Source organism: Elgaria multicarinata, chromosome 20, assembly GCF_023053635.1.
Source record: "Elgaria multicarinata webbii isolate HBS135686 ecotype San Diego chromosome 20, rElgMul1.1.pri, whole genome shotgun sequence".
Taxonomy (NCBI): domain Eukaryota; kingdom Metazoa; phylum Chordata; class Lepidosauria; order Squamata; family Anguidae; genus Elgaria; species Elgaria multicarinata.
This window is the reverse complement of record NC_086190.1, coordinates 386,813-410,000: the sequence shown is the minus strand read 5'-3', so window position 1 is coordinate 410,000 and position 23,188 is coordinate 386,813. Positions and strand designations below refer to the sequence as shown.

At 48.6% G+C, this 23,188-nt stretch overlaps 5 pseudogenes; all 5 read right to left on the bottom strand.

Moving 5' to 3' along the window:
* Window positions 1-1,848: 1,848 nt before the first annotated feature.
* Window positions 1,849-1,917, bottom strand: LOC134411825 (U6 spliceosomal RNA; annotated as a pseudogene).
* Window positions 1,918-4,850: 2,933 nt separating this feature from the next.
* On the bottom strand, window positions 4,851-4,919 carry LOC134411845 (U6 spliceosomal RNA; annotated as a pseudogene).
* Window positions 4,920-8,561: 3,642 nt separating this feature from the next.
* LOC134411844 (U6 spliceosomal RNA) lies at window positions 8,562-8,630 on the bottom strand (annotated as a pseudogene).
* A 2,554-nt stretch (window positions 8,631-11,184) lies between these two features.
* LOC134411852 (U6 spliceosomal RNA) lies at window positions 11,185-11,253 on the bottom strand (annotated as a pseudogene).
* A 1,720-nt stretch (window positions 11,254-12,973) lies between these two features.
* Window positions 12,974-13,042, bottom strand: LOC134411858 (U6 spliceosomal RNA; annotated as a pseudogene).
* Window positions 13,043-23,188: the final 10,146 nt, after the last annotated feature.

Genomic DNA, 23,188 nt, shown 5'->3' with positions numbered 1-23,188 from the left:
CCTGGAACCTATCCCTAACGCGGAACCTATCCCTAACCCAGAACCTAACCCTTACCCGGAACCTAACCCGGAACCTAACCGGGAACCTAACCCGGAACCTAACCCAGAACCTAACCCAGAACCTAACCCGGAACCTAACCCTAACCTGGAACCTACCCGGTACCTAACCTGGAACCTAACCCTAACCCGGAACCTAACCCGGAACCTAACCCTAACCCGGAACCTAACCCTAACCCAGAACATAACCCTAACCCAGAACTTAATCCTAACCCGGAACCTAACCCTAACCCTAACGGGAACCTAACCCTAATCCGGAACCTAACCCTAACCCGGATCCTAACCCTAAACCGGAACCTAACCCTAACACTAATCTGGACCCTAACCCACCCCTAAACCTAATCCTAACCCCGAACCTAACCCTAAACCGGAACCTGACCCTAACCCGGAACCTAAAACTAACACAAACCCGGAACCTAACCCTAACCCAGAACCTAACCCGGAACCTAACCTGGAACCTAAACATAACCCTAACCCAGAACCTAACCCTAACCCGGAACCTAAACCTAACCCGGAACCTAACAGGGAACCTAACCTGGAACCTAACCCGGAACCTAACCCTAACCCTAACCCTATCCCGGAACCTAACCCTAACCCGCACCCGCACCATAACCCTAACCCTAACCCTAACCCTAAGCCTAACCCTAACCCTAACCTTAACCCTAACCCTAAACCTAACCCTAACCCTAACTCTAACCCTAACCCTAACCCTAACACGGAACCTAACCCGGAACCTAACCCGGAACCTAACCCTAACCCTAACCCTAACCCTAACCCTAACCCTAACCTGGAACCTAACCCTAACCCGGAACCTAACCCTAACCCGGAACCAAAACCGGAACCTAACCATGAACCTAACCCGGACCATAACCCTTAACCTAACCGTAACCCGGAACCTAACCCTAACCCGGAACCTAACCCTAACCCTAACCCTAACCCGGAACGTAACCCAACCCTAACCCGGAACTTAACCCTAACCCGAAACCTAACCCCAACCTGGAACCTAATCCTAACACGGAACCTAACCCGGAACGAAACTCACCAGATGCACATAACTAGGTTAGGCTCCAAAAGTTGCACCATAACAACGTTCAAACACCCGTTCTTGCGGAAGGGACAAATATAGAAAGCTCCAAAAGTTGCCCCCAAACCACGTTCAGAAACCCGTTCTGGGCCAAAATGCGTATTGCGCCCGTTCTAACACCCGTTCTTGCGGAGGGCACAAATACAGAAAGCTCCAAAAGTTGCCCCCAAACCACGTTCAGATACCCTTTCAGGCAGAAAACATGTATTACGAAAATGGGCCGTAATGGCACCTTCCCAATGAGGTAAGTGAACCAAACTTCCCAGATGCACATGACAAGGTAGGACAAATATAGAAAGCTCCAAAAGTTGCCCCAAAAGCACATTCAGATACCTGTTCTGGGCAAAAACGCGTATTGCGCAAATTGGGCCGTAACGGCAACTTCCCAATGAGGAAAGTGAACAAAACTCACCAGATGCACATGATAAGGTGGGGCAAATATAGAAAGCTCCATAAGTTGCCCAGAAACGACGTTGAGACACCCATTCTGGCAAAAACCCATATTGCGCAAAATGGGCCGTAACGGCAGCTTCCCAATGAGGTAAGTGAACCAAACTCACCAGATGCACATGACAAGTTGGGACAAATGCAGAAAGCTCCAAAAGTTGCCCCCAAACCACGTTTAGATACCCGGCAAAAATTCGTATTGCGCAAAACGGGCCGTAACGGCAACTTCCCAATGAGGTAAGTGAATGAAACTATCCAGATGCGCAGGGGCCGTTCTAATTTTCTTTGTATCGTTCCAATTTTAGTATATGTGCTGCCGAAGCGAGCACAACCCTAACCCTAACCCTAACCCTAACCCTAACCCTAACCCTACCCCTACCCCTACCCCTACCCCTACCCCTACCCCTACCCCTACCCCTAACCCTAACCCTAACCCTAACCCTAACCCTAACCCTAACCCTAACTCTAACCCTAACCCTAACCCTAACCCGGAACCTAACCATAATCCGAACTTAACCCGGAACCTAAACCGGAACCTAACCCTAACCCTAACCCTAACCCGGAACCTAACCTTAACCCGGAACCTAACCCGGAACATAACCCTGAACCTAACCTAACCCTAACCTAACCTAACCCTAACCCTAACCCAGAACCTAACCCTAACCCGGAACCTAACACGGAACCTAACCCGGAACCTAACCGGGAACCTAAACCGGAACCTAACCCAAAACCAAACCCAGAACCTAACCCGGAACCTAACCCTAACCCGGAACCTACCCGGAACATAACCCTAACCCGGAACTTAACCCGGAACCTAACCCTAACCCAGAACCTAACCCTAACCCAGAACATAACCCTAACCCGGAACCTAACCCTAACGGGAACCTAACCCTAACCCGGAACCTAACCCTAACCAGGAACCTAACCCTAACCCGGAACCTAACCATAACCCTAACCTGGAACCTAACCCACCCCCTAAACCTAACCCTAACCCCGAACCTAACCCTAAACTGGAACCTAACCCTAACCCGGAACCTAACCTAACCCTAACCCTAACCCTAACCCTAACCCTAACCCTAACCCTAACCCTAACCCTAACCCGGAACCTAACCCTAACCCGGAACCTAACCCTAACCCGTAACCTAACCCTAACCCGGAACCTAACCCTAACCCTAACCTGGACCCTAACCCACCCCCTAAACCTAACCCTAACCCTGAACCTAACCCTAAACTGGAACCTAACCCTAACCCGGAACCCAACCCTAACCCTAACCCTAACCCTAACCCTAACCCTAACCCTAACCCTAACCCTAACCCTAACCCTAAACCGGAACCTAACCCTAACCCGTAACCTAACCCTAACCCGGAACCTAACCCTAACCCTAACCTGGACCCTAACCCACCCCCTAAACCTAACCCTAACCCCGAACCTAACCCTAACCAGGAACCTAACCCGGAACCTAACCCGGAAACTAACCCGGAACCTAACCCTGAAGCTAACCCTAACCTGGAACCTAACCCTAACCCTAACCCGGAACCTAACCCTAACCCGGAACCTAACCCTAACCCGGAGCCTAACCCTAACCCTAACCCTAACCCGGAACCTAACCCTAAACCAAACCCGGAACCTAACCCTAACCCGGAACCTAACCCTAACCCGGAACCAAAGCCTAACCCCGAACCTAACCCTAACCCGGAACCGAACCCGGAAATTAACCCTAACCCGGAACCGAACCCGGAACCTAACCCGGAACCTAACCTTACCCGGAAACTAACCCGGAACCTAACCTGGAACGTAACCCGGAAGCTAACCCTAACCCTAACCCTAACCCGGAACCTAACCCTAACCTGTAACCTAACCCTAACCCGGAACCTAACCCTAACCCGGAACCTAACCCAGAACCTAACCAGGAACCTAACCTGGAACCTAACCCGGAAACTAACCCGGAACCTAACCCTGAAGCTAACCCTAAACTGGAACCTAACAATAACCCGGAACCTAACCCTAACCCGGAGCCTAACCCTAACCCTAACCCTAACCCGGAACCTAACCCTAAACCAAACCCGGAACCTAACCCTAACCCGGAACCTAACCCTAACACGGAACCAAACCCTAACCCCGAACCTAACCCTAACCCGGAACCGAACACGGAAATTAACCCTTACCCAGAACCTAACCCGGAACCTAACCCGGATCGTAACGCGGAACCAAACTCACCAGATGCACATCATAAGTTGGGACAAATATACACAGCTCCTATAGTTGCCCCAAAACAACGTTAATTTACCCGTTCCTGGCAAAAACGCGTATTCAGCAAAATGGGCCGTAACGGCAGCTTCCAAATGAGGTAAGTTAACCAAACTATCCAGATGCACATGACAAGTTGGGACAAATATAGAAAGCTCCAAAAGTTGCCCCAAAACCACGTTCTAATACCCGTTTTTGCGGAAAACGCGTATTGCAAAAATGGGCCATAACGGCACCTTCCCAATGAGGTAAGTGAACCAAACTTCCCAGATGCACATGATAAGGTGGGGCAAATATAGAAATCTCCATAAGTTGCCCAGAAATGGCGTTGAGACACCCATTCTGGCAAAAACTCATATTGCGCAAAACGGGCCGTAACGGCAGCTTCCCAATGAGGTAAGGGAACCAAACTATCCAGATGCACATGACAAGTTGGGACAAATATAGACAGCTCCAAAAGTTTCCCCAAAACAACGTTTAGATACCCGTTCTTGGCAAAAACGCATATTGCTCAAATTGGGCCGTAAAAGCAGCTTCCCAATGAGGAAAGTGAACCAAACTCACCAGATGCACATGACAAGGTGGGACAAATATAGAAAGCTCCAAAAGTTGCCGAAAAACCAAGTTCAGATACCCGTTCCTGGCAAAAACGCGTATTGCGCAAAACGGTACGTAACGGCAACTTCCAAATGAGGTAAGTGAACCAAACTCACCAAATGCACATGACAAGGTAGGACAAACATAGAAAGCTCCAAAAGTTGCCCCAAAACCACATTCAGATACCCGTTCTGGGAAAAAACGCATATTGCTCAAATTGGGCCGTAAAAGCAGCTTCCCAATGAGGAAAGTGAACCAAACTCACCAGATGCACATGACAAGGTGGGACAAATATAGAAAGCTCCATAAGTTGCCCCGAAACGACGTTCAGAGTCCCATTCCGGCAAAAATTTGTATTGCGCAAAACGGGCCTTAACGGCAGCTTCCCAATGAGGTAAGTGAACCAAACTATCCAGATGCGCAGGGGCCATGCTAATCTTCTCTGTATCGTTCCAATTTTAGTATATGTGCTGCCGAAGCGAGCACAACCCTAACCCTAACCCTAACCCAAACCCTAACCCTAACCCTAACCCTAAACCTAACCCTAAACCTAACCCTAACGCTAACCCTAACCCTAACCCAAACCCAGAACCTAACCATAATCCGAACTTAACCCGGAACCTAACCCGGAACCTAACACTAACCCTAACCCTAACCCGGAACCTAACCCTAACCCGGAACCTAACCCGGAACATAACACTGAACCTAACCCTAACCCTAACCCTAACCCGGAACCTAACCCTAACCTGGAACCTAACCCTAACCCGGAACCTAACCCTAACCCGGAACATAACCCTAACCCGGAACCTAACCCGGAACCTAACCAGGAACCTAACCCGGAACCTAACACAGAACCTAACCCAGAACCTAACCCGGAACATAACCCTAACCCGGAACCTACCCGGAACCTAACCCGGAACCTAACCCTAACCCGGAACCTAACCCGGAACCTAACCCTAACCCGGAACCTAAACCTAACCCAGAACCTAACCCTAACCCGGAACCTAACCCTAACCCTAACGGGAACCTAACCCTAACCCAGAACCTAATCCTAACCCGGAACCTAACCCTAACCCTAACCTGGAACCTAACCCTAACCCAGAACCTAACACGGAACCTAACCTGGATCCTAACCCTAACCCTAACCCGGAACCTAACCCTAACCCGGAACCTAACCCTAACCCGGAACCTAACCCGGAACCTAACCCAGAACCTAAACCGGAACCTAAACCGGAACCTAAACCGGAACCTATCCCTAACCCTAACCCTATCCCGGAACCTAACGCTAACCCGCACCCTAACCCTAACCCTAACCCTAACCCTAACCCTAACCTTAACCCTAACCCTAACCCTAACCCTAGCTCTAACCCTAACCCTAACCCTAACCCGGAACTTAACCATAACAAGAACCTAACCCGGAACCTAACCCGAACCCTAACACTAACTCGGAACCTAAGCCTAAACCGGAACCTAACCCGGAACCTAACCCGGAACCTAAACCGGAACCTAACCCTAACCCGGAACATAAGCCTAACCTGGAACCTAACCCTAACCCGGAACCTAACAGTAACCCTAACCCGGAACCTAACCCTAACCCTAACCCGGAACCTAACCCTAACCTTGAACCTAACCCTAACCCGGAACCTAACCCTAACCCTAACCCAGAAACCATCCCTAACCGGGAACCTAACCCTAACCCGGAACCTAACCCTAACCAGGAACCTAACTCTAACACGGAACCTAAACCTAACCCGGAACCTAACCCTAATCCTAACCCGGAACCTAACCCTAACCCGGAATCTAACCCTAACCAGGAAACTAACCCTAACCCTAACCCGGAACCTGACTCTAACCCGGAACCTAACCCTAACCCGGAACCTAACCCTATCCCGGAACCTAACCCTAAATCGCACCCTAACCCTAACCCTAACCCTAACCCTAACCCTAACCCTAACCTTAACCCTAACCCTAACCCTATCCCTAATTCTAACCCTAACCCTATCCGTAACCCGGAACCTAACCATAACACGAACCTAACCCGGAACCTAACCCTAACCCTAACACTAACTCGGAACCTAACCCTCACCCGGAACCTAACCCGGAACCTAACCCGGAACCTAACCCTAACCCTAACCCTAACCCTAACCCTAACCCTAACCCTAACCCTAACCCTAACCGGGAACATAACCCAAACCGGAACCTAACCCTAACCAGGAATCTAACCCTAACCCAGAACCTAAACCTAACCCGGAACCTAAACCTAATCCTAACCCGGAACCTAACCCTAACCCGGAACCTAACCCTAACCAGGAAACTAACCCTAACCCTAACCCGGAACCTCAGCCTAACCCGGAACCTAACCCTAACCCGGAACCTAACAGTAACCCTAACCCGGAACCTAACCCTAACAAAAACCCGGAACCTAACCCTAACCCGGAACCTAATCCTAACCCTAACCCTAACCCTAACCGTAACCCTAACCCTAAACCTAACCCTAACCCTAACCCTAACCCTAAACCTAACCCTAACCCTATCCCGGAACCTAACCCGGAACCTAACCAGGAACCTAACCTGGAACCTAAACCTAACCCTAACCCGGAACCTAACCCTAACCCGGAACCTAACCCTAACCCGGAACCTAACCCTAACCATAACCCGGAACCTAACCCTAACCCTAACGCGGAACCTAACCCTAACCCGGAACCTAACCCTAACCCGAAAACTAACCCTAACCCCGAACCTAACCCTAACCCGGTTCCGAACCCGGAACCTAACCCTAACCCGGAACCTAACCCGGAACCTAACCCGGAACCTAACCCGGAACCAAACTCACTAGATGCACATGATAAGTTGGGACAAATATACACAGCTCCTAAAGTTGCCCCAAAACCACGTTCAGTTCCCCATTCACGGAAAAAACGCGTATTGTGCAAAATGGGCCGTAATGGCAGCTTCCCAATGAGGTAAGTGAACCAAACTATCCAGATGCACATGACAAGTTGGGACAAATATAGATAGCTCCAAAAGTTGCCCCCAAACCACGGTCAGATACCCTTTCCGGCAGAAAACGTGTATTGCGAAAATGGGCCGTAACGGCACCTTCCCAATTAGGTCCCTAATCCGAACCCGAACCCGAACCTTAACCCTAACCCTAACCCTAACCCTAACCCTAACCCTAACCCTAACCCGGAACCTAACCCTAACCCGGAAACTAACCCTAACCCTAACCTGTGACCTAACCCTAACCCGGAACCTAACCCTAACGCGGAACCTAACAGTAACCAAAACCCGGAACCTAACCCTAACCCTAAACCGGAACCTATCCCTAACCCGGAACCTAACCCTAACCCGGAACCTAACCCTAACCCTAACCCGGAACCTAACCCTAACCCGGAACCTAACCCTAACCCGAACCCGGAAACTAACCCTAACCCGGAACCTAACAGTAACCCTAACCCGGAACCTAACCCTAACCCGGAACCTAACCCTAACCCTAACCCGGAACCTAACCCTAACCCGGAACCTAACCCGGAACCTAAACCTAACCCTAACCCTAATCCGAACCCGAACCCGAACCTTAACCCTAACCCTAAGCCTAACCCTAATCCTAACCCAGTACCTTACCCGGAACCTAACCCGGAACCTAACCCTAACCCAGAACCTAACCCTAACCCGAACCCGGAACCTAACCCTAACCCGGAACCTAACCCGGAACCTAAACCTAACCCTGACCCTAATCCGAACCCGAACCCGAACCCGAACCTTAACCCTAACCCTAAGCCTAACCCTAATCCTAACCCAGTACCTAACCCGGAACCTAACCCTAACCCGGAACCTAATCCTAACCCGGAACCAAACCCTAACCCTAACCCGGAACCTAACCCTAACCAGGAAACTAACCCTAACCGTAACCCTAGTGTTGCTCATATTGGGCCGTAACGGCAGCTTCCCAATGACGTAAGTGAACCAAACACACCAGATACACATGACAAGGTGGGGCAAATATAGAAAGCTCCATAAGTTGCCACGAAACGACGTTCAGAGTCCCATTCCGGCAAAAATACGTATTGCGCAAAACGGGCCGTAACGGCAGCTTCCCAATGAGGTAAGTGAACCAAACTATCCAGATGCGCAGGGGCCATGCTAATCTTCTCTGTATCGTTCCAATTTTAGTATATGTGCTGCCGAAGCGAGCACAACCCGAACCCTAACCCTAACCCTAACCCTAACCCTAACACTAACCCTAACCCTAACCCTAACCCTAACCCTAACCCTAACCCTAACCCTAAACCTAACCCTAACGCTAAACCTAACCCTAACCCAAACCCAGAACCTAACCATAATCCGAACTTAACCCGGAACCTAACCCGGAACCTAAAACTAACCCTAACCCTAACACGGAACCTAACCCTAACCCGGAACCTAACCCGGAACATAACCCTGAACCTAACCCTAACCCTAACCCTAACCCGGAACCTAACCCTAACCTGGCCCCTAACCCTAACCCGGAACCTAACCCTAACCCGGAACATAACCCTAACCCGGAACCTAACCCGGAACCTAACCAGGAACCTAACCCGGAACCTAACCCAGAACCTAACCCAGAACCTAACCCGGAACATAACCCTAACCCGGAACCTACCCGGAACCTAACCCGGAACCTAACCCTAACCCGGAACCTAACCCGGAACCTAAACATAACACGGAACCTAACCCTAACCCGGAACCTAACCCTAACCCGGAACCTAACCCTAACCCTAACGGGAACCTAACCCTAACCCAGAACCTAACCCTAACCCGGAACCTAACCCTAAGGCTAACCTGGAACCTAACCCTAACCCAGAACCTAACACGGAACCTAACCTGGAACCTAACCCTAACCCTAACCCGGAACCTAACCCTAACCCGGAACCTAACCCTAACCCGGAACCTAACCCGGAACTAAAACCGGAACCTAAACCGGAACCTAACCCGGAACCTATCCCTAACCCTAACCCTATCCCGGAACCTAACCCTAACCCGCACCCTAACCCTAACCCTAACCCAAACCCTAACCCTAACCCTAACCTTAACCCTAACCCTAACCCTAACCCTAGCTCTAACCCTAACCCTAACCCTAACCCGGAACCTAACCATAACACGAACCTAACCCGGAACCTAACCCTAACCCTAACACTAACTCGGAACCTAACCCTAACCCGGAACCTAACCCGGAACCTAACCCGGAACCTAACCCGGAACCTAACCCTAATCCGGAACCTAACCCTAACCTGGAAACTATCCCTAACCCGGAACCTAACAGTAACCCTAACCCGGAACCTAACCCTAACCCTAACCCGGAACCTAACCGTAACCTTGAATCTAACCCTAACGCGGAACCTAACCCTAACCCTAACCCAGAACCCATCCCTAACCGGGAACCTAACCCTAACCCGGAACCTAACCCTAACTAGGAAACTAACCCTAACACGGAACCTAAACCTAACCCGGAACCTAACCCTAATCCTAACCCGGAAACTAACCCTAACCCGGAACCTAACCCTAACCAGGAAACTAACCCTAACCCTTACCCGGAACCTCACCCTAACCCGGAACCTAACCCTAACCCGGAACCTAACCCTAACCCGGAAACTAACCCGGAACCTAAACCGGAACCTAAACCAGAACCTAACCCTATCCCTAACCCTATCCCGGAACCTAACCCTAACCCGCACCCTAACCCTAACCCTAACCTTAACCCTAACCCTAACCCTAACCCTAACTGTAACCCTAACCCTAACCGTAACCCGGAACCTAACCATGACACGAACCTAACCCGGAACCTAACCCTAACCCTAACACTAACTCGGAACCTAACCCTAACCCGGAACCTAACCCGGAACCTAACCCGGAACCTAACCCTAAACTGGAACCTAACCCAAACCCAGAACCTAACCATAATCCGAACTTAACCCGGAACCTAACCCGGAACCTAACACTAACCCTAACCCTAACACGGAACCTAACCCTAACCCGGAACCTAACCCGGAACATAACCCTGAACCTAACCCTAACCCTAACCATAATCCGGAACCTAACCCTAACCTGGAACCTAACCCTAACCCGGAACCTAACCCTAACCCGGAACATAACCCTAACCCGGAACCTAACCCGGAACCTAACCAGGAACCTAACCCGGAACCTAACCCAGAACCTAACCCAGAACCTAACCCCGAACCTAACCCTAACCCGGTTCTGAACCCGGAACCTAACCCTAACCCGGAACCTAACCCGGAACCTAACCCGGAACCTAACCCGGAACCAAACTCACTAGATGCACATGATAAGTTGGGACAAATATACACAGCTCCTAAAGTTGCCCCAAAACCACGTTCAGTTCCCCGTTCACGGAAAAAACGCGTATTGTGCAAAATGGGCCGTAACGGCAGCTTCCCAATGAGGTAAGTGAACCAAACTATCCAGATGCACATGACAAGTTGGGACAAATATAGAAAGCTCCAAAAGTTGCCCCCAAACCACGGTCAGATACCCTTTCCGGCAGAAAACGTGTATTGCGAAAATGGGCCGTAACGGCACCTTCCCAATGAGGTAAGTGAACCAGATGCACATGACAAGGTAGGACAAATATAGAAAGCTCCAAAAGTTGAATCAAAACTACGTTCAGTTACCCGTTCCTGGCAAAAACGCATATTGCGCAAAATGAGCCGTAACGGCACCTTCCCAATAAGGGAAGTGAACAAAACTCACCAGATGCGCAGGGGCCATGCTAATCTTCTCTGTATCGTTCCAATTTTAGTATATGTGCTGCCGAAGCAAGCACAACCCTAACCCTAACCCTAACCCGGAACCTAACCCTAACCCTAACCTGTGACCTAACCCTAACCCGGAACCTAACCCTAACGCGGAACCTAACAGTAAACCTAACCCGGAACCTAACCCTAACCCTAAACCGGAACCTAACCCTAACCCGGAACCTAACCCTAACCCGGAACCTAACCCAACCCTAACCCGGAACCTAACCCTAACCCGGAACCTAACCCTAACCCGGAAACTAACCCTAACCCTTACCCGGAAACTAACCGTAACCCTAACCCGGAACCTAACCCTAACCCGGAACCTAACCCTAACAATAACCCGGAACCTAACCCTAACCCGGAACCTAACCCTAACCCGGAACCTAACCCTAACCCTAACCCGGAACCTAACCCTAACCCGGAACCTAACCCGGAACCTAAACCTAACCCTAACCCTAATCCGAACCCGAACCCGAACCTTAACCCTAACCCTAAGCCTAACCCCAATCCTAACCCAGTACCTAACCCGGAACCTAACCCGGAACCTAACCCTAACCCGGAACCTAATCCTAACCCGGAACCAAACCCTAACCCTAACCCAGAACATAACCCTAACCAGGAAACTAACCCTAACCCTAACCCTAGGGTTGCTCATATTGGGCCGTAACGGCAGCTTCCCAATGACGTAAGTGAACCAAACACACCAGATGCACATGACAAGGTGGGGCAAATATAGAAAGCTCCATAAGTTGCCACGAAACGACGTTCAGATACCCATTCCGGCAAAAATTCGTTTTGCGCAAAACGGGCCGTAACGGCAGCTTCCCAATAAGGTAAGTGAACCAAACTCACCAGATGCACATGACAAGTTGGGACAAATACAGAAAGCTCCAAAAGTTGCCCCCAAACCACGTTCAGATAACCTTTCCGGCAGAAAACATGTATTGCAAAAATGGGCAATAACTGCACCTTCCCAATGAGGTAGGTGAACCAAACTCTCCAGAAACACATGACAACGTATGACAAATATAGAAAGCTTCAAAAGTTGCCCCCAAACCACGTTCAGTTACCCATACCGACAAAAACGCGTATTGCGCAAATTGGGCCGTAACGGCAGCTTCCCAATGAGGTAAGTGAACCAAACTATCCAGATGTACATCAAAAGTTGGGACAAATATAGAAAGATCCAAAAGTTGCCCCAAAACCATGTTCTAATACCCGTTATTGAGGAAAACGCGTATTGCGAAAATGGGCCGTAACGGCACCTTACCAATGACGTAAGTGAAACAAACACACTAGATGTACAAGAAAAGGTGGGAGATATATAGAAAGCTCCAAAAGTTACCCCAAAACCACGGTCCGATACCCGTTCCGGTCAAAAACGTGTATTGCGCAAATTGGGCAGTAACTGCAACTTCCCAATGAGGTAAGTGAACCAAACTCAACAGATGCACATGAAAAGGTGGGGCAAATATAGAAAGCTCCATAAGTTGCCCAGAAACGACGATGAGACACCCATTCTGGCAAAAACTCATATTGCGTAAAACGGGCCGTAACGGCAGCTTCCCAATGAGGTAAGTGAACCAAACTATCCAGATGCACATAATAAGTTGGGACAAATATAGATAGCTATAAAAGTTTTCCCAAAACAATGTTCAGATACCCGTTCCTGGCAAAAACGCGTATTGCGCAAAATGAGCCGTAACGGCACCTTCCCAATAAGGGAAGTGAACAAAACTCACCAGATGTGCAGGGGCCATGCTAATCTTCTCTGTATCGTTCCAATTTTAGTATACGTGCTGCCGAAGCGAGCACAACCCTAACCATAACAAAAACCCTAACCCTAACCCTAACCCGAACCTGAACCCTAACCCTAACCCTAACCCTAAACCTAACCCTAACCCTAACCCTAACCCGGAAACTAACCCTAACCCAACTTAACCCGGAACCTAACCCGGAATCTAACTCTAACCCTAACCCAAACTCGGAACCTAACCCTAACCTGGAACCTAACCCGGAACCTAACCCGGAACCTAACCTGGTACGTAACCCGGAAGCTAACCCTAACCCTAACCCTAACCCGGAACCTAATCCTAACCTGGAACCTAACCCTAACCCGGAACCTAACCCTAACCCGGAACCTAACCCTAACCCGGAACCTAACCCGGAACCTAACTTGGAAACTAATCCGGAAACCAACCCAGAACGTAACCCTAACCCGTAACCTAACCCTAACCCGGAACCTAACCCTAACCCTAACCCGGAACCTAACCCTAACCCGGAACCTAACCCTAACCCGGAACCTAACGCTAACCCGGAACCTAACCCGGAACCTAACCTGGAACTTAACCCTAACCCGGAACATAACCCGGAACCTAATCCGGAACCTAACCTGGACTACTGCAACCTCCTCCTCTCTGGCCTCCCCTCATCTCACATCAGTCCGCTGGTCTCTGTCCACCACTCTGCCGCTAAGATCATCTTCCTGGCCCGCCGCTCTGACCATGTCACTCCGCTTCTGAAATCTCTTCAATGGCTCCCAATTCATTCCAGAATCCAATATAAACTTCTCCTGTTGACCTTCAAAGCTTTTCACGGTCTAGCTCCTGCCTATCTCTCCTCTCTCATCTCACACTATTGCCCCGCTCGTGCTCTTCGCTCCTCTGATGCCATGCTTCTTGCCTGCCCAAGGGTCTCTACTTCCCTTGCTCGGCTTCGCCCATTTTCCTCTGCTGCCCCTCATGCCTGGAATGCTCTTCCAGAACACCTGAGAACTACCAACTCAATCACAGCTTTTAAAACACAGCTAAAAACTTTTCTTTTCCCTATAGCTTTTAAACTTTGAGTTTGTTCTGACTCTATACTGTTAGCTTCACCCTTCCCGGTGCCTGTCTACACTTCCCTGTGCCTGTTTGCATTCTCTTTCCCTCCTTATTGTTTACTACAACTTTATTAGATTGTAAGCCTATGCGGCAGGGTCTTGCTATTTACTGTGTTATCTGTACAGCACCATGTACATCGATGGTGCTATATAAATAAATAATAATAATAATAATAACCCGGAAGTTAACCCTAACCCTAACCCTAACCTGGAACCTAACCCTAACCCTAACCCTAATCCGAACCAGAACCCGAACCTTAACACTAACCCTAACCCGAACCCGAACCCTAACCCTAACCATAACCCGGAACCTAACCCTAACCCGGAACCTAAACCTAACCCTAACCCGTGACCTAACCCTAACCCGGAACCTAACCCTAACGCGGAACCTAACAGTAACCCTAACCCGGAACCTAACCCTAACCCTAACCCGGAACCTAACCCTAACCAGGAACCTAACCCTTACCCGGAACCTAACCCTAACCCGAACCCGGAACCTAACCCTAACCCGGAACCTAACAGTAACCCTAACCCGGAAACTAACCCTAACCCTAACCCGGAACCTAACCCTAACCCAGAACCTAACAGTAAGCCTAACCCGGAACCTAACCCTAACAATAACCCGGAACCTAACCCTAAACCGGAACCTAACCCTAACCCGGAAACTAACCCTAACCCTAACCCGGAACCTAACCCGGTGCCTAACCCAGAACCTAACCCTGAACCTAACCCGGAACCTAACCCTAACCCGGAACCTAACCCTAACCCGGAACCAAACCCTAACCCTAACCCGGAACCTAACCCTAACCCTAACCCGGAACCTAACCCTAACCCGGAGCCTAACCCTAACCCTAACCCTAACCCGGAACCTAACCTTAACCCCAACCCGGAACCTAACCCTAACCCGGAACCTAACCCTAACCCAGAACCTAACCCTAACCCCGAACCAAACCCTAACCCGGAACCGAACCCGGAAATTAACACTAACCCGGAGCCTAACCCGGAACCTAACACGGATCCTAACCTGGAACCAAACTCACCAGATGCATATGATAAGTTGGGACAATTATACACAGCTCCTATTGTTGCCGCAAAACAACGTTCAGTTACCCGTTCCTGGCAAAAACGCGTATTGAGTAAAATGGGCCGTAACGGCACCTTCCCAATGAGGTAAGTGAACCAAACTATCCAGATGCACATGACAAGTTGGGACAAATATAGAAAGCTCCAGAAGTTGCCCCAAAACCACGTTCTAATACCCTTTTTTGCGGAAAACGCGTATTGCGAAAATGGGCCGTAACGGCACCTTCCCAATGAGGTAAGTGAACCAAACTCACTAGATGCAGAAGACAAGGTGGGACATATATAGAAAGCTCCAAAAGTTACCCCAAAACCCCGTTCAGATACCCTTTCCGGCAGAAAACGTGTATTGCGCAAAAAGGGCCGTAACGGCAGCTTCCCAATGAGGTAAGTGAACCAAACTATCCAGATGCACATAACAAGTTGGGACAAATATAGAAAGCTCGAAAAGTTACCCCAAAACCATGTTCAGATACCCGTTCCTGGCAAAAACGCGTATTGCTCATATTGGGCCGTAACGGCAGCTTCCCAATGACGTAAGTGAACCAAACACACCAGATGCACATGACAAGGTGGGGCAAATATAGAAAGCTCCAAAAGTTGCCCCCAAACCACGTTCAGATAACCTTTCCGGCAGAAAACGTGAATTGCGAAAATGGGCAATAACCGCACCTTCCCAATGAGGTAAGTGAACCAAACTCTCCAGATGCACGTGACAAGGTATGATAAATATAGAAAGCTTCAAAAGTTGCCCCCAAACCACATTCAGTTACCCATACCGACAAAAACGAGTATTGCGCAAAATGGGCCGTAACGGCACCTTCCCAATAAGGGAAGTGAACCAAAATCACCATATTCACAGAACTAGGTGGGGCAAATACAGAAAGCTCTAAAAGTTACCCCGAAACAACGTTCAGATACCCGTTCTGGGAAAAAACGCGTATTGCGCAAATTGGGCCGTAACGGCACCTTCCCAATGAGTTAAGTGAACCAAACTCACCAAATACACATGACAAGGTAGGACAAATATAGAAAGCTCCAAAAGTTGCCCCAAAAGCACATTCAGATACCTGTTTTGGGCAAAAACGCGTATTGCGCAAATTGGGCCGTAACGGCAGCTTCCCAATGAGGTAAGTGAACCAAACTATCCGGATGCACATAACAAGTTGGGACAAATATAGATAGCTATAAAAGTTCCCCCAAAACAACGTTCAGATACCTGTTCTGGGAAAAAACGCGTATTGCGCAAATTGGGCCGTAACGGCACCTTCCCAATGAGGTAAGTGAACCAAACTCACCAGATGCACATGATAAGGTGGGGCAAATATAGAAAGCTCCATAAGTTGCCCCGAAACGACGTTCAGATACCCATTCCGGCAAAAACTCGTATTGCGCAAAACGGGCCGTAACGGCAGCTTCCCAATGAGGTAAGTGAACCAAACTCACCAGATGCACATGACAAGGTAGGACAAATATAGAAAGCTCCAAAAGTTGCCCCCAAACCACGTTCACAAACCCTTTCCGACAGAAAACGCTTATTGCGAAAATGGGCCGTGACGGCACCTTCCCAATGAGGTAAGTGAACCTAACTCAGTAGATGCACAAGACAAGCTGGGATAAATATAGAAAGCTCCAAAACTTGCCCCCAAACCAAGTTGGGACAAATATAGACAGCTCCAAATGTTGCCCGAAAACTACGTTCAGTTACCCGTTCATGGCAAAAACGCGTATTGCGCAAATGGGCCGTAACGGCACCTTCCCAATGAGGGAAGTGAACCAAACTCACCAGATGCACATGACAAGGTGGGGCAAATATAGAAAGCTCCAAAAGTTACCCCAAAATCACGTTCAGATACCCATTTTGGACAAAAATGCGTATTGAGCAAATTGGGCTTTAACGGCACCTTCCCAATGAGGTAAGTGAACCAAACTCACCAGATGCACATGACAAGGTAGGACAAATATAGAAAGTTCCAAAAGTTGCCCCCAAACCACGTTCAGATACCCGTTCTTGCAGAAAACGCGAATTGTGAAAATGGGCCGTCACGGCACCAGCCCAATGAGGTAAGTGAACCAAACTCACCAGATACACATGACAAGTCGGGACAAGTATAGAAAGCTCCAAGAGTTGCCACCAAACCAAGTTCAGAAAACCTTTCTGACAGAAAACGCGTATTGCGAAAATGGGCCGTGACGGCACCTTCCCAATGAGGTAAGTGAACCAAACTCACCAGATGCACATGACAAGTGTGGACAAATATAGAAAGCTCCAAAAGTTGCCCCCAAACCTCGTTCAGATACCCTTTCTGACAGAAAACGCGTATTGCGAAAATGGGCCGTAACGGCACGTTCCCAATGAGGTAAGTGAACCAAACTCACCAGATGCACATGAGAAGATGGGGCAAATATAGAAAGCTCCAAAAGTTGCCCCCAAACCACGTTCTAATACCCGTTCTTGCAGAAAACGCGTATTGCGAAAGTGTGCCGTGACGGCACCTACCCAATGAGATACGTGAACCAAACTCACCAGATGCACATGACAAGGTGGGACAAATATAGAAAGCTCCAAAAGTTCCCCCAAAACCACGTTCTAATACCCGTTCATGCAGAAAACGCGTACTGCGAAAATGGGCCGTAAAGGCACCTTCCCAATGAGGTAAGTGAACCAAATTCACCAGATGCACATGACAAGGTGGGGCGAATATAGAAAGCTCCAAAAGTTCCCCCAAAACCACGTTCTAATACCCGTTCTTGCAGAAACAAGTATTGCGAAAATGGGCCGTAACAGCACCTTCCCAATGAGGTAAGTGAACCAAACTCTCCAGATGCACGTGACAAGGTATGATAAATATAGAAAGCTTCAAAAGTTGCCCCCAAACCACATTCAGTTACCCATACCGACAAAAACGAGTATTGCGCAAAATGGGCCGTAACGGCACCTTCCCAATAAGGGAAGTAAACCAAAATCACCATATTCACAGAACTAGGTGGGGCAAATACAGAAAGCTCTAAAAGTTACCCCGAAACAACGTTCAGATACCCGTTCTGGGAAAAAACGCGTATTGCGCAAATTGGGCCGTAACGGCACCTTCCCAATGAGTTAAGTGAACCAAACTCACCAAATACACATGACAAGGTAGGACAAATATAGAAAGCTCCAAAAGTTGCCCCAAAAGCACATTCAGATACCTGTTCTGGGCAAAAACGCGTATTGCGCAAATTGGGCCGTAACGGCAGCTTCCCAATGAGGTAAGTGAACCAAACTATCCGGATGCACATAACAAGTTGGGACAAATATAGATAGCTATAAAAGTTCCCCCAAAACAACGTTCAGATACCTGTTCTGGGAAAAAACGCGTATTGCGCAAATTGGGCCGTAACGGCACCTTCCCAATGAGGTAAGTGAACCAAACTCACCAGATGCACATGATAAGGTGGGGCAAATATAGAAAGCTCCATAAGTTGCCCCGAAACGACGTTCAGATACCCATTCCGGCAAAAACTCGTATTGCGCAAAACGGGCCGTAACGGCAGCTTCCCAATGAGGTAAGTGAACCAAACTCACCAGATGCACATGACAAGGTAGGACAAATATAGAAAGCTCCAAAAGTTGCCCCCAAACCACGTTCACATACCCTTTCCGACAGAAAACGCTTATTGCGAAAATGGGCCGTGACGGCACCTTCCCTATGAGGTAAATGAACCTAACTCAGTAGATGCACAAGACAAACTGGGATAAATATAGAAAGCTCCAAAACTTGCCCCCAAACCAAGTTGGGACAAATATAGACAGCTCCAAATGTTGCCCGAAAACTACGTTCAGTTACCCGTTCCTGGCAAAAACGCGTATTGCGCAAATGGGCCGTAACGGCACCTTCCCAATGAGGGAAGTGAACCAAACTCACCAGATGCACATGACAAGGTGGGGCAAATATAGAAAGCTCCAAAACTTGCCCCCAAACCAAGTTGGGACAAATATAGAAAGCTCCAAAAGTTCCCCCAAAACCACGTTCTAATACCCGTTCATGCAGAAAACGTGTACTGCCAAAATGGGCCGTAACGGCACCTTCCCAATGAGGTAAGTGAACCAAACTCACCAGATGCACATGAAAAGGTGGGACAAATATAGAAAGCTCCAAAAGTTCCCCCAAAACCATGTTCTAATACCAGTTCTTGCAGAAAACGCGTATTGCGAAAATGGGCCGTAACGGCACCTTCCAAATGAGGTAAGTGAACCTAACTCAGTAGATGCACAAGACAAGCTGGGATAAATATAGAAAGCTCCAAAAGTTGCCCCCAAACCACGTTCAGATACCCTTTCCGACAGAAAACGTGCATTGTGAAAATGGGCCGTGACGGCACCTTCCCAATGAGGTAAGTGAACCAAACTCACCAGATGCACATGACAAGGTGGGGCAAATATAGAAAGCTCCAAAAGTTCCCCCAAAACCACGTTCTAATAACTGTTCTTGCAGAAAACGCGTATTGCGAAAATGGGCCGTAACGGCACCTTCCCAATGAGGTAAGTGAACCTAACTCACTAGATGCACAAGACAAGCTGGTACAAATATAGAAAGCTCCAAAACTTGCCCCCAAAGCACGTTCAGATACCCTTTCCGGCAGAAAACGCGTATTGCGAAAATGGGCCGTAACGGCACCTTCCCAATGAGGTAAGTGAACAAAACTCAACAGATGCACATGACAAGGTGGGGCAAATATAGAAAGCTCCAAAACTTGGCACCAAACCACGTTCAGATACCCTTTCCGGCAGAAAACGCGTATTGCGAAAATGGGCCGTAACCGCACCTTCCCAATGAGGTAAGTGAACCAAACTCACCAGATGCACATGACACGGTGGGACAAATATAGAGAGCTCCAAAAGTTCCCCCAAAACCACGTTCTAATACCTGTTCTTGCAGGAAACGCGTATTGCGAAAATGAGCCGTAACGGCACCTTCCCAATGAGGTAAGTGAACCAAACTCACCAGATGCACATGACAAGGTGGGGCAAATATAGAAAGCTCTAAAAGTTCCCCCGCAAACCACGTTCAGATATCCTTTCCAACAGAAAACGCGTATTGCGAAAATGGGCCGTGACGGCACCTTCCCAATGAGGTAAGTGAACCAAACTCACCAGATACACATGACAAGGTGGGGCAAATATAGAAAGTTCCAAAAGTTGCCCCCAAACCACGTTCATATACCCTTTCCGACAGAAAACGCGTATTGCGAAAATGGGCCGTAACGGCACCTTCCCAATGAGGTAAGTGAACCAAACTATCCAGATGCACATGACAAGTTGGGACAAATATAGAAAGCTCCAAAAGTTGCTCCAAAACCACGTTCTAATACCCGTTTTTGCGGAAAACGCGTATTGGGAAAATGGGCCGTAACGGCACCTTCCCAATGAGGTAAGTGAACGAAACTCACTAGATACAGAAGACAAGGTGGGACATATATAGAAAGCTCCAAAAGTTACCCCAAAACCCCGTTCAGATACCCTTTCCGGCCGAAAACGTGTATTGCGCAAAAAGGGCCGTAATGGCAGCTTCTCAATGAGATAAGTGAACCAAACTATCCAGATGCACATAACAAGTTGGGACAAATATAGAAAGCCCCAAAAGTTACCCCAAAACCATGTTCAGATACCCTTTCCGGCCGAAAACGTGTATTGCGCAAAATGGGCCGTAATGGCAGCTTCCCAATGAGGTAAGTGAACGAAACTCACTAGATACAGAAGACAACGTGGGACATATATAGAAAGCTCCAAAAGTTGCCCCCAAACCACGTTCAGATAACCTTTCCGGCAGAAAACGTGAATTGCGAAAATGGGCAATAACCGCACCTTCCCAATGAGGTAAGTGAACCAAACTCTCCAGATACACGTGACAAGGTATGATAAATATAGAAAGCTTCAAAAGTTGCCCCCAAACCACATTCAGTTACCCATACCGACAAAAACGAGTATTGCGCAAAATGGGCCGTAACGGCACCTTCCCAATAAGGGAAGTGAACCAAACTCACCAGATGCACATGACAAGTTGGGACAAATATAGACAGCTCCCAAAGTTGCCCGAAAACTACGTTCAGTTACCCGTTCCTAGCAAAAACGTGTATTGCGCAAATGGGCCGTAACGGCAACTTCCCAATGAGGTAAGTGAACCAAACTCACCAGATGCACATGACAAGGTAGGACAAATATAGAAAGCTCCAAAAGTTGCCCCCAAACCACGTTCAGATACCCTTTCCGAAAGAAAACGCTTATTGCGAAAATGGGCCGTGACGGCACCTTCCCAATGAGGTAAGTGAACCAAACTCACCAGATGCACATGACAAGTTGGGACAAATATAGAAAGTTCCAAAAGTTGCCCCCAAACCACGTTCAGATACCCGTTCTTGCAGAAAATGCGAATTGCGAAAATGGGCCGTAACGGCACCTTCCCAATGAGGTAAGTGAACCAAACTCAACAGATGCACATGACAAGTGTGGACAAGTATAGAAAGCTCCAAAAGTTCCCCCCAAACCACGTTCTAATACCCGTTCTTGCAGAAAACGCGTATTGCGAAAGTGGGCCGTGACGGCACCTTCCCAATGAGGTAAGTGAACCAAACTCACCAGATGCACATGACAAGGTGGGGCAAATATAGAAAGCTCTAAAAGTTCCCCCGCAAACCACGTTCAGATATCCTTTCCAACAGAAAACGCGTATTGCGAAAATGGGCCGTGACGGCACCTTCCCAATGAGGTAAGTGAACCAAACTCACCAGATACACATGACAAGGTGGGGCAAATATAGAAAGTTCCAAAAGTTGCCCCCAAACCACGTTCATATACCCTTTCCGACAGAAAACGCGTATTGCGAAAATGGGCCGTAACGGCACCTTCCCAATGAGGTAAGTGAACCAAACTATCCAGATGCACATGACAAGTTGGGACAAATATAGAAAGCTCCAAAAGTTGCTCCAAAACCACGTTCTAATACCCGTTTTTGCGGAAAACGCGTATTGGGAAAATGGGCCGTAACGCCACCTTCCCAATGAGGTAAGTGAACGAAACTCACTAGATACAGAAGACAAGGTGGGACATATATAGAAAGCTCCAAAAGTTACCCCAAAACCCCGTTCAGATACCCTTTCCGGCCGAAAACGTGTATTGCGCAAAAAGGGCCGTAATGGCAGCTTCTCAATGAGATAAGTGAACCAAACTATCCAGATGCACATAACAAGTTGGGACAAATATAGAAAGCTCCAAAAGTTACCCCAAAACCATGTTCAGATACCCTTTCCGGCCGAAAACGTGTATTGCGCAAAAAGGGCCGTAATGGCAGCTTCCCAATGAGGTAAGTGAACGAAACTCACTAGATACAGAAGACAACGTGGGACATATATAGAAAGCTCCAAAAGTTGCCCCCAAACCACGTTCAGATAACCTTTCCGGCAGAAAACGTGAATTGCGAAAATGGGCAATAACCGCACCTTCCCAATGAGGTAAGTGAACCAAACTCTCCAGATGCACGTGACAAGGTATGATAAATATAGAAAGCTTCAAAAGTTGCCCCCAAACCACATTCAGTTACCCATACCGACAAAAACGAGTATTGCGCAAAATGGGCCGTAACGGCACCTTCCCAATAAGGGAAGTGAACCAAACTCACCAGATGCACATGACAAGTTGGGACAAATATAGACAGCTCCCAAAGTTGCCCGAAAACTACGTTCAGTTACCCGTTCCTGGCAAAAACGTGTATTGCGCAAATGGGCCGTAACGGCAACTTCCCAATGAGGTAAGTGAACCAAACTCACCAGATGCACATGACAAGGTAGGACAAATATAGAAAGCTCCAAAAGTTGCCCCCAAACCACGTTCAGATACCCTTTCCGAAAGAAAACGCTTATTGCGAAAATGGGCCGTGACGGCACCTTCCCAATGAGGTAAGTGAACCAAACTCACCAGATGCACATGACAAGTTGGGACAAATATAGAAAGTTCCAAAAGTTGC